The sequence below is a fragment of the Taudactylus pleione genome, unplaced genomic scaffold, assembly GCF_031769625.1.
Source record: "Taudactylus pleione unplaced genomic scaffold, aTauple2 ptg000095l, whole genome shotgun sequence".
Lineage (NCBI taxonomy): Eukaryota > Metazoa > Chordata > Amphibia > Anura > Myobatrachidae > Taudactylus > Taudactylus pleione.
In genome coordinates this window covers 20,443,223-20,454,070 of record NW_028284497.1, presented here as the reverse complement: position 1 = coordinate 20,454,070, position 10,848 = coordinate 20,443,223, and positions in this window count along the sequence as shown.

The following is a 10,848-nucleotide window of genomic DNA, read 5'->3' as shown; positions in this document are numbered from 1 at the left end:
TATTATACTTACCACTCCGAAGTCCCAAGTCGACGCCGGTGTCAGCGTTGTAAAAAACATCAGGAAAATGGCCATCGCTGCCATTTTCCTGGGATTTTGCACATGCGCAGTATGGAAATCACCAGGTAAATGGTGCCGGCAGCATGCGCTTTAGACTCTGAGCTCAGTGCGCTGCCGGAGAGAGAGGAGGGGGCTCCGGATAGAGACTTCACACAGGACCCCTCTTCTCTTGAAACGCCCCTGCCTCCACTTGCGGGTAGTGTGGCGACAAAGAGGAGCACATGAATGGAAGGAGACAAAACCATTTACTATGATTGCTGCTGAATGGAGAGGGGCTGATGGGGAAAGCGGAGCAGTTCAACTGAAGTCTGCCACTGAGCATAGAAATTGAGGGGAGAGTGAACATATTGCAAACGGATACCATTGTCATCAATCTTTATGCTTATCCTTACACTTGTACGGTACATTAGTGAGTGTCATCCAGATGTGTTATGTGTTTGCTAATCTCTTGAACCAAATTTATACTGTTGTCTTTTTATATGCAGTTCACAGTTACTGTCACTTAAGCCATCCTGGCAAACCAAAGCAAGAGCTACAATCCTGAATAGAGAACACAACTGAAGTGGAAACACTGGGTTTGAGAAGAGTTGTCATTCAAATGTGAAATAATCCAACTTTCCCTGTATGCATGTGAGGGACCCAGCTTGCCAGGGGCTTCATCCAGAGCTGGATTAAGGGGGGGGTACAGGGGGCGAATGTCCCCACCCTGGTCCCCCCTCTCTCAGGGGCCCCCCCGGCTGGAGCTGCTCTCCCCAGCTCTAGCAGCTGCTGCTACCCTCCGATGGCAGGGCCAGTCCGGTGATTGTCCGGGGCTGAGGCTATAGGCAGTACTTGGAGAACCACAAGTATCAGCATGTGGGGCATTACGGGTCTACTGTTAACTGTAGTTCCACAGCAAAAGCAATATTAAAAAACCACAGAACACACACACGTAGAAAAGTAAAATTTTATTAAAACATACATGTACACACTATCTCACATACTAATCTAGTATCCCTGTAGCCATTCTGTCCTCTTCTCCAGTAGACAATCCAATGGAGTACCTGTAACAAAACTTCCATACTCACCTCCTCCTATGCGTGGATCTGTCCTATTCAGGCAATCCAGGGTCTTGGCAAAAAAAAAAAACGGAGATAAATGGACCCTCACACATTAGTAGGGCTGAGCGGGTTCGGATTTCTAAAATCCGAACCCCCCCGAGCTCCCCCGATCCGAGCCGGATCCAAGTCAGGTTTGAGTTTTCCCGCCTGACTCGGACCTGAAATCGAGGCAAAACGCCATCAACCCGCTGTCAGATCTCGCGGGTTTTGGATTCTGTAAAAGGTCCTCGCGTCGGCGCCATTTTTCACTCCAGCTGTGGACAGTGAAGAGGGAGGGTGGGAGTTGTGCTGCTGTTGTCCATAGGGGCTGTGTCCACTCCAAAGTCCATAGGGGCCGGCTGGGCTGTGTTATGCAGTGTCCCATAAAGGCTGTAGTCCTAAAGGGGCGCTGTAGTGTTGTCCAGGGGGTGATCTGTCCATCAGGGGTGCTCCACCCAAATGCAAAAAAACCCAATTCTTTTTTTTCTGTTTGTGTGCGCTGTAGCCGCACGTGCATCAACAAAGTCGCACCGCCAAGCGTGCGCCTGTGTCATAAATCAAGGGCCAGCTGGCACGTCTGTTGAAGGGTGGTGTAACCCCCGAAAGTGCCAGAATAAAAAATACAATTTATTTTTTTGGGGGGGGTTTTGACTTGTGTGCACTGTAGCCGCACGTGCATCAACAAAGTAGCAGCGCCAAGCGTGCACCTGTGTCATAAGTCAAGGGCCGGCTGGCTCGTCTGTTGAAGGGTGGTGTAACCCCCAGAGTGCCGGAAAAAATAAAACATATTTTTTTTTCTGTGTTTATGACTTGTGTGCAGTGTCCCATAAAGGCTGTAGTCCTAAAGGGGTGCTGTAGTGTTGTCCAGGGGGTGCTCTGTCCATCAGGGGTGCTCCCCCCAAGTACATAAAAAATATATTTTTCTGTTTGTGTGCGCTGTAGCCGCACGAGCATCAACAAAGTTGCGCCAAGCGTGCACCTGTGTCATAAGTAAGGGCCGGCTGGCTCTTCTGTTGAAGGGTGGTGTAACCCCCAAAGTGCCCCCAAAAATGAAAGTATTTAAAGTGTTTATTTTTCTGTGTCTGTGTGCGCATTAGCCGCACGTGCATCAACAAAAGATGAGGATGACACCTTGCCTCTGTAGAGCCAGTTTGTGCAGGGACAGATTAATTGCCAACTTGTTTTGTGGGGGCCCAAATGAACCAATCATTTCAGCCACAGTCGTGTGGCAGACCCTGGCACTGAAATGATTGGTTTGTTAAAGTGTGCATGTCCTGTTTATACAACATAAGGGTGTGTGGGAGGGCCCAAGGACAATTCCATCTTGCACCTCTTTTTTTTCTTTGCAGTATGTACTCTTTGGGGCCTAGTTTTTGAAACTGCCATCCTGTCTGCCACTGCAGTGCCACTCCTATATGGGCCACATGTTTGTGCCGCCCACTTGTGTCGCTTAGCATAGTCATCCAGCTTCCTCGGTGCAACCTTTTGGCCTAAAAACAATATTGTGAGGTGTTAGGAATAGACTGGAAATGAGTGGAAATTAATGTTATTGAAGTTAATAATAGCATACGAACAAAAAAAAAACAACAAATTCTGTGATTTTAGCTGTTTTTATGCTTTTTTTAAAAAAAAACACAGATCCAAAACACAAAACCCAGAACCCAAAACACGGAAGCGTGGTTTTGGCAAAACTAATCCAGATCCAAAACACGAAGATCCAAAACCAAAACACGAAAAGTGGCCGGTGCACACCCCTACACATTACTAGCCTCTTAGAGAACACTACTACATGAATGACAGCTCCGCCCGGCATTTCAGTTCAGAAATCCCGGTGTGGAGCGCTCATTGGCGAGCCTTCCGCCTCTCAGCCAATGAGCTGTTCTCACCATTGACTTTTTCAAAAAGGGCGCCTCAGCACCATTTTTCAAATTCAAAGATGGATGTCGCTGAGGCGCCATTTTTGAAAAGTGCGCGCTCAGTTCTCACCATTGAAGTCAATGCTTAAATACAGCCAGCGCGAGGTGCCGTCGACTCAGCCATCTGCCGGGAAGCTGGAGAGAAGACCAGCTGAAGGAAGAAGACGCCCTGGAAGCCCTGGATAGGCGGAGGCTGGGAAAAAGAGCTTAAAGGCCACCACCTTCCAGGTGAAGATGCTGTAGAAGCCTTGGATGGGTGGCCGCCCTCCAGGTGAAGACGCCGTAGAAGTCCTGGGGGAGCGGCAGCCTTGAAAAAGAGCTTAAAGGCTGCCACCCCCAGGTGAACGTCCGACAAAATAAAATATTTAAAAAAACGGTGTCTTCTTTATTTTATTTTAATATTTATTTTGCCGGGATAGTATAGGTACCAGCAGGCCCTTAATTCCCCGCCAGCTGGTACTTGTGGTTCTCCAAGTACCAGTTCTGCGGGGATTCCTGCTGGGACATGTAGTACAACTGCAAAAAACAATATTTATATATTCATATGCACCACACTTTACATAACTCAGCACCCACCACCCAGGGGTGCCGGGGATAGCCCTGGGCTATCAGCCTGACCCCTTTATTGGGGGTGTCCCCAGCGATTCCCGGCCTGGGCTGACTAGCGGTCAGGGGTGATGCTTCAGCTGGGGGGCCCGGTGAAAGGGCTCCCCTGGCTGTGGGCCCCCTACGTCATTTGTCACCCATATTTTGGCAACCAGGACTAGTTCTCAAAAGCCTGGCAGCTGGTTGTGCTTAATAAGGGGGACCCCTACGTCATTTGTCCCCTGTATTTAGCACAACCAGTACTGGATCTCCATAGCCTGGTGCTGGTTATCATTTGGGGGGGAAGGGCCACACCATTTTTTTTTGTTTTTATACAGGGTTTTTTAAATCATAGAAGCATAGATGGGTCTCACTGATCCCATCCGTGCTTCTGTGTTTATTTATACACAGATGCAGGTATCACAGGTCCTTCCGGCTGCACCACCATCGCCACTAACGCCCCTGGGTTCCGACCACAGCTAACACCTGCTGCTCTCCTGGGTTCCTGCTGTAACTTACAACTGCTTCCTTCCCCGAACCCATCCATCGCTACCACCCGCACTGACCTGCCATCTTGGTGCACCCAAGTGAAGCCACAGTAAGTACTCCTGATAGATGCTCCAAATGAGGCTGTGCATCAAATTAATCCCGGCCACAGCTAACGCCTGCTGCCCCCCTGGGTTCCTGCTGTAACTTACAGCTGCTTCTTTCCCCGAACCCATCCGCCACTACCACACGCACTGACCTGCCATCTTGGTGCACCCAACTGAAGCCACAGTAAGTACACCTGATAGACGCTCCTAATGAGGCTGTGCATCAATTTAAACTTCCTATCTCTATAATGGCGGATTTGTGAGGTAATAGTTTAAAAACTGTAACTTTCTCAATTACTTAAACCCCAAAAGCACCTACCGTTGAACAACAGTTAGCTAATAAAACAAACCCCAAGTCTAATTTCGCCCCCTACCCTGAGTTATGCTTTCCCCAAAATCCACCATAGAGAACAGCAGAAAAGTGGCCCTAATTGAGTGTCAGAAAAAACTGACAATTGGAAATGTAGATTACTCCCAAGTCCTAATTTTTTATGTTTTTGCCCTGAAATTTGGCATGCAGCACCGAGCGACAATTCTACCAGCCCATGCCAAATTTCAGCTCTGTACCTGCAATAGCTTTTGAGGTATAGCCCCTTATACAACATGCCCCCTCCATCTGTAATTCTCTATGGGAGAATTCCGATTTTTTTTAGGGGACCCCCTACGTCGTTTGTCCCCTGTATTTTGGTAACCAGGACTGGCTCTGATTAGCCTGGTGCTGGTTGTGCTTTATACAGGGAACCCCTATGTCGTTTGTCCCCTGTGTTTAGCACAACCAGCACTGGGGCTCCAATGCTTGATGCTGGTTGTGCTGTGGGGGCACGTCATTTTTTTTTATATTACACATTCATTTTTTAAAACAATGCATGGTTGGATCTCACTGATACGTCCATGCATCTGTGTATTATTGATTGAATTTTCTCAGGTGCATGACCAACACCAGCATGTCCCTCTGTCGGCTGCTGATGCTTCTGTGCATGGCCCTGTTGCTGCCACTGCTCTACACCCCCGCTACTGCCACTGCCCTGCACACCTGAAGCCTGCCCCCACAGCAGTCTCTACCTCTGCACCCTTAAAACACCTCCTGTGTGCTGTCTGCTCCTCCACCCCTGTTAGTGTACCTATTTGTTGTCCTACTGCCCTGCAGGTGGCCCGGTTATCTCGTCAAAACCCTAACGGTTAATAAATTATAAAAAAGCTATGAAATTCCAACGACAAAATCCTTACGGTTTCACATGTCCCATTAAGGTTGCTTAGACATGATCTGAAAATTCATAAAACTTACTGAATTTGTGCCACACAAACTTCAAAAAGCAATGCGTAATACAGATATGGTATGCCATGATACCAAGTGGTTAACTGCAGATTCAGCACTCTCACAGAACGAGATTGCTGTCACTCACAAAATGGTGGAGCTACTAATTCATAGAATTGTGTGTTCATTGGAATACACACATGTAGTCTATACAACTGAGGTCTGAGCAGAATACAGAGCTGCGCAGATGAGATCAGAGTATGGTGGATGGGGGAAAAGACAGGGCATTGTGGATGGGGCAGACAGAAAGGTGTGCAGAGGGGAAGATTAAGCAGTACAGATGGGGATGAGCCAAAGTGATGCAGATGGGTTGAAAACACTGGTACACATGGCGGAATGACAGAATGAATGAGGAATACACAGTAGCATGGATGCGGGAAGATAGAGCAACGCAGATGGGTAAAGACAGATTGGTGTGGATGAGGAATACAGACTAGCACAATGGGGTTAACTGCAGATTCAGAACTCTCACGGAGTGAGAGTGCTGTCACTCACAAAATGGTGGAGCTGCTAATTCACAGAATTGATCGATAGTGCATTTCCTGGGACATAACAGAGATCAGGGCTGGCGGCAGACAGTGCATCTTCAAGGACATAGCCGAGGTCGGGGCAGGCAGCAGACAGTGCATCTCCTGGGACATAGCTGAAGGTCAGGGCAGGTGACAGACATTGCATCTCTTGGGACATAGCTGAGGTCAGGGCAGGTGGCAGACAGTGCATCTCCAGGAGCATAGCTGCGGTTGAGGCAGACAGCAGAAAGTGAATCTCCAGGGATGTAGCTGAGATCAGGGCAGGTTGCAGACAGTGCACCTCCTGGTATGCAGCCAAGGTCAGGGCTAGCAGCAGACAGTGTATCTCCTGGTATGTAGCCAAGGTTGGGGCAGGTGTCAGACAGTGCATATCCTGCGACATAGACAAGGATGGGGCAGGTAGCAGACAGTGCATCTCCTGTGATGTAACCATGGTCAGGGCAAGCAGTAGACAATGTATCTCTTGGGATGTAGCTGACGTCAGGGCAGGTGGCAGACAGTGCATCTCTGGGTATATAGCCAAGTTTGAGGCAGATGGGAGTCAGTGCATCTCCAAGATCGTAGTCAATTTTGGGGAAGCCAAGGCAAAATACTGCATCTCCAGAGACATAGTTGAGGTTGGAGCAGGTGGCAGACAGTGCAACTCCGTGGATATACAGATGTGTCCTCATACACCTTTCCTTTTTTTCTCCGTTTGGCACAAGATGCCGTCACGATGAGTAGCAACTAGATAGATCCTAAAAAAAATGTTTTTGCAAAAGTATTCATATAAAGTATCAGATTAAAATAGCAAATTTTAAGAAAAATCACAAGGCGTGGATAATACACAGATTCAAAGGCATGGCAAATTTGGTGACATGGCTCGATTTTAGTAAAGGTGTATGAGGACACATCTGTAGCCGAGGTCGGGGCAGGTGGCAGACAGTGCATCTACTGAAATGAAGCCAAAGATAGGGCTGGCGGCAAACAGTACATTTCCAGGGATGTAGCCAAGCTCGACACAGATGGCAAACAGTACATCTCCAGGGTTATAGCTGGGGTCAGAGCAGGCAGCAGACAGTGCATCTCCTGGGAAGTAGCCAAGATTGGGGTAGGCGGCAGTCAGTGCATCTCCTGGATTGATGCCAAGGATGGGGCAGGCGGCAGACAGTGCATCTCCTAGGATGTAGCCGAGATTGAGACAGGCAGCAGACAATGCATCTCTTGGGATGTAGCTGAGGTCAGAGCAGGTGGCAGACATTGCATCTCCTGGGATGTAGCCGTAGTGAAGTCAGGCTACTGACAGAGCATTTCCAGGGATGTAGACGAGGTCAAGCAGGCCTTAGACAGTGCATCTCCTGGGATGTAGCCAAGGTAGGGGCTGGCAGGAGACAGTGCACCTCAAGAAATATAGCAGAGCTCGGAGCAGGGGGCAGACAGTGCATCTCTAGGAACATTAGCCATGGTTGGTGTAGGTGGCAGAGAGTGCATCTCCTGGGATGTAGCCAAGGTTAAGTCAATGACAGACAGTACATCTCCAGGAATGTAGCAGAGGTTGTGGCAGGCAGCAGACAATGCATCTCCAGGGATGTAGCCAAGCTTGAAGCAGGCGGCAGAGTGTGCATCTCCTGGCATGTAGCTGAGGTCAGATCAGACGGCAGACAGTGCATTTCCAGGGACATAGCTGAAGTTGGGCATGCGGCAGACAGTGCATCTCCTGGGACCTAGCCAAGGTAGGAGCAGACAGGAGACAGTGCTTCTCCAGGAACGTTGGTGAGGTTGCGGCAGGCAGCAGACAGTGCATCTCCAGGGACATTAGCCGTGGTCGGTGTAGGCAACTGAGAGTGCATCTCCTGCAATGTTGCCAAGGTAGCGGCAGGCGACAGTACAAATCCAGCAAACCTGTCCCAGCGTCTCTGTATAGCGAATTTGCATGATTTCTTTTTGGTAATCTCTTTCTTTGAAAGGTTTGTCTGGCCTGCCCAAGGACAGCATCCCTCCCCTTGGTCTTCAGCAATGTCAGAGTTTCTCCTGTGTCTCACTCGCCAAAATCTGGGATATCTGCTGCATGCCATTATGAATTGATCTTTTTTCTTTTTTAGAAATCCAGTAAACCTGTTCCAGTCTCTCTGTACACCTGCAATAAATGCGTTGTTTATTCTCACCTCTCTCTTGGCTGGCCTGCCTGTTTTCCTCTGTGTCTGCCTGCTTTTTTGGTCTGTTTTACTTGGTTTCTCCGTCTCACTGCTTTGTCTGGAGGTTTTTTTCTCGTTATAGTTCCCCATGTTATGTCAGAAGACAAGAATAGGGCTCTTACAGGAGTTCCTGAAAACAGAGGTTCATGGGTTTCAGCAGCTGTACAAGTAGATGTGTGATGTCAGCAGTAACTGTGATGTCACAAGCAGCTACAGTGTGCAGTTGAGCTTAGTCCTAAAGGTCACATACATTATGTCAGTTGATGTATCTGAAAGTTTCATCCTGTCCAAACACTAAACAGTACAAGATATTCCCCTATCTAGTATGTAATTGTGCCCTCTCTCAAATATAGCCAGTAGGTTCCAGTCATAAATATCATAGACTGATCTTTGTTATACTTTCTGCTGTGTATTACTGAAAAAATAACCAATAAGCTATTAGGCTTCATTTTCACTTTGACAATTCAGGGCCTATTTTCTTTTGTGATGTTATGTGAGACTTTTATGTCAATAAGTGTAAGATGTCTGACAGAGATGTGACCCCACAGACCAATAGGAAGCTGTGGAGAGCTGATTGGTCTGCGCAGTCACAGTACCACCGGGTGCATATGCAGCACACACTAGCATGCAGTTTCTGTGTATATGTTACGGGAAAAGAGTAACTCAGTTAAACTTTAACATTTAACTGGTAGCTCACGTATAAGAAACGACAGGTATTACTTATATAAATGCTATTGAGCTTTCTTGGAGCATAATTCTTAATCCGTTGGAGTGATCCCATTTTTCAGTGATGCCTTTTTTACTTACATGGTCTACACGTTCTTGCTGCCAAATTTAGTAATAAGTTTAACTCAATAAACATTTTAAATACTGTACATTGCAGCAATATTTCTGTTCACATTGATTTGCTTGCTGATGTCACCTACGTTGTGCTTAGGTGACTTCTCTTTGAGCTCACCCCATTTCTGCATGGTAAATGTGGGGTCCTTACTTACTGCATGTACCTTTCAGTGTGTGTTAAGAGGTCTCCTATTACAATATCCAGAATTGTGTTTTTTTGTGTAACTATAACAATGTTCAAACCATAAGAAACAGATGTAGGATTAAGAAAATAACAAAATGTGTGATTATGTCGATAGTCTTCTGTATAGAGGTTGTTCCAAATGCTTTTTGTCACAGGTGTGAGGTTTCCTCAGTAACTAGCATGGATGTAGCAGTAACACAATGAATGCACAGATGAGTCTTTTTGATTGGGTTCCTGTGGATGCTTAGTCCCATTAGAGGAACCTTCCACCCTGACAGATGTTTGTGCCACTGCTGTCAGCAGTACAAGTATGTACAAGGGGGCATGATATAGCTGTAGAAGTCAATGGGTCTAAATGTGTAAGTGGACATCTGGAGTAAGATGGCAGCTTACTGCAAAGGATGTACATTCAGCTGCTACTATATTTAACATTTATATACACATACATTTCTGACCTTCTCTCCCTTCACACTCTCGCCCATCCACTTCGCTCAACAAATGCATGCCGCCTCTCTTGCCAACTGATTACTTCCTCCCACTCCCGCCTCCAAGATTTTGCCTGTGCTGCTCCCTACTTTTGGAACTCTCTCCCTATCAGACTCTCCACCTCACTACAAATCTTCAACCGGGCTCTCAAGACCCACTACTTCATCAAGGCCTTCCAGCTCTCATCCTAACCCACATAATGCTCTTTCCTCCCTATCTTTCCCTTATGTGTCACACCTGTCTGTCTGCCTCTCCCCTTTAGAATGTAAGCTCTCATGAGCAGGGTCCTCTTACCTCATGTGCTTCTCCCTACACTTTCTTCTACTACTTACTCCTCATAAGGGCACCTAACACGTGACTGCCAACTCCCTGCTACTTATTGTGAGTGTTTTAATCGCTATTGCAATGTATATAAACCATGACCTTCACTGTAATGTACTGTAAGTTACTTGTTTCTTGTTTACTTATTAGTTTTATGTGCTATGTAAGGCGCTGCGGAACACTTGTGGCACCATATAAATAAAGGATAATAATAATAATAATAATAATAAATTATTGCTGCAACATTGACTTTACAATTTGAATTTTTCATGGTTTGCCACAATAATACATATTTATACAGGTTACTTCCTGAGGTATTGATCTGTATCTTGTCTGGGGCCCCATGGGGTCTTTATCCTTCTCTGATGGCACAGAGGGGAAAACTGAGGAGGAGGGGTTTACACTATGATGTATGTGTGTGTTGTGTACGTGTGCGTATGGGGGGTGAATGTGTTAATGGCCACTGGTTGTGGAAATTGATCAATAAATGGGTTATTGATTGGTGGGTGGGGCGGAGTTAATAGATACTGAGAGACTGTAATAATGGCTGCTGTGTGAGGGGAGCTATATGGGAGCTGATAGGGTTAATTAATGTGCTAATGGGTGCTGGGAGGATGGATCGATAATTAATCGGACTGAGATGGGTTATTGGATGCTCATGGGGGGGATTGATTAATGGGTTCTTGGACAGGAATAGATTAGTGGATACTCTCTGCTTTTACATATATAATGTATGTGTATGTGCATTGTGACACAGTTAGGTTA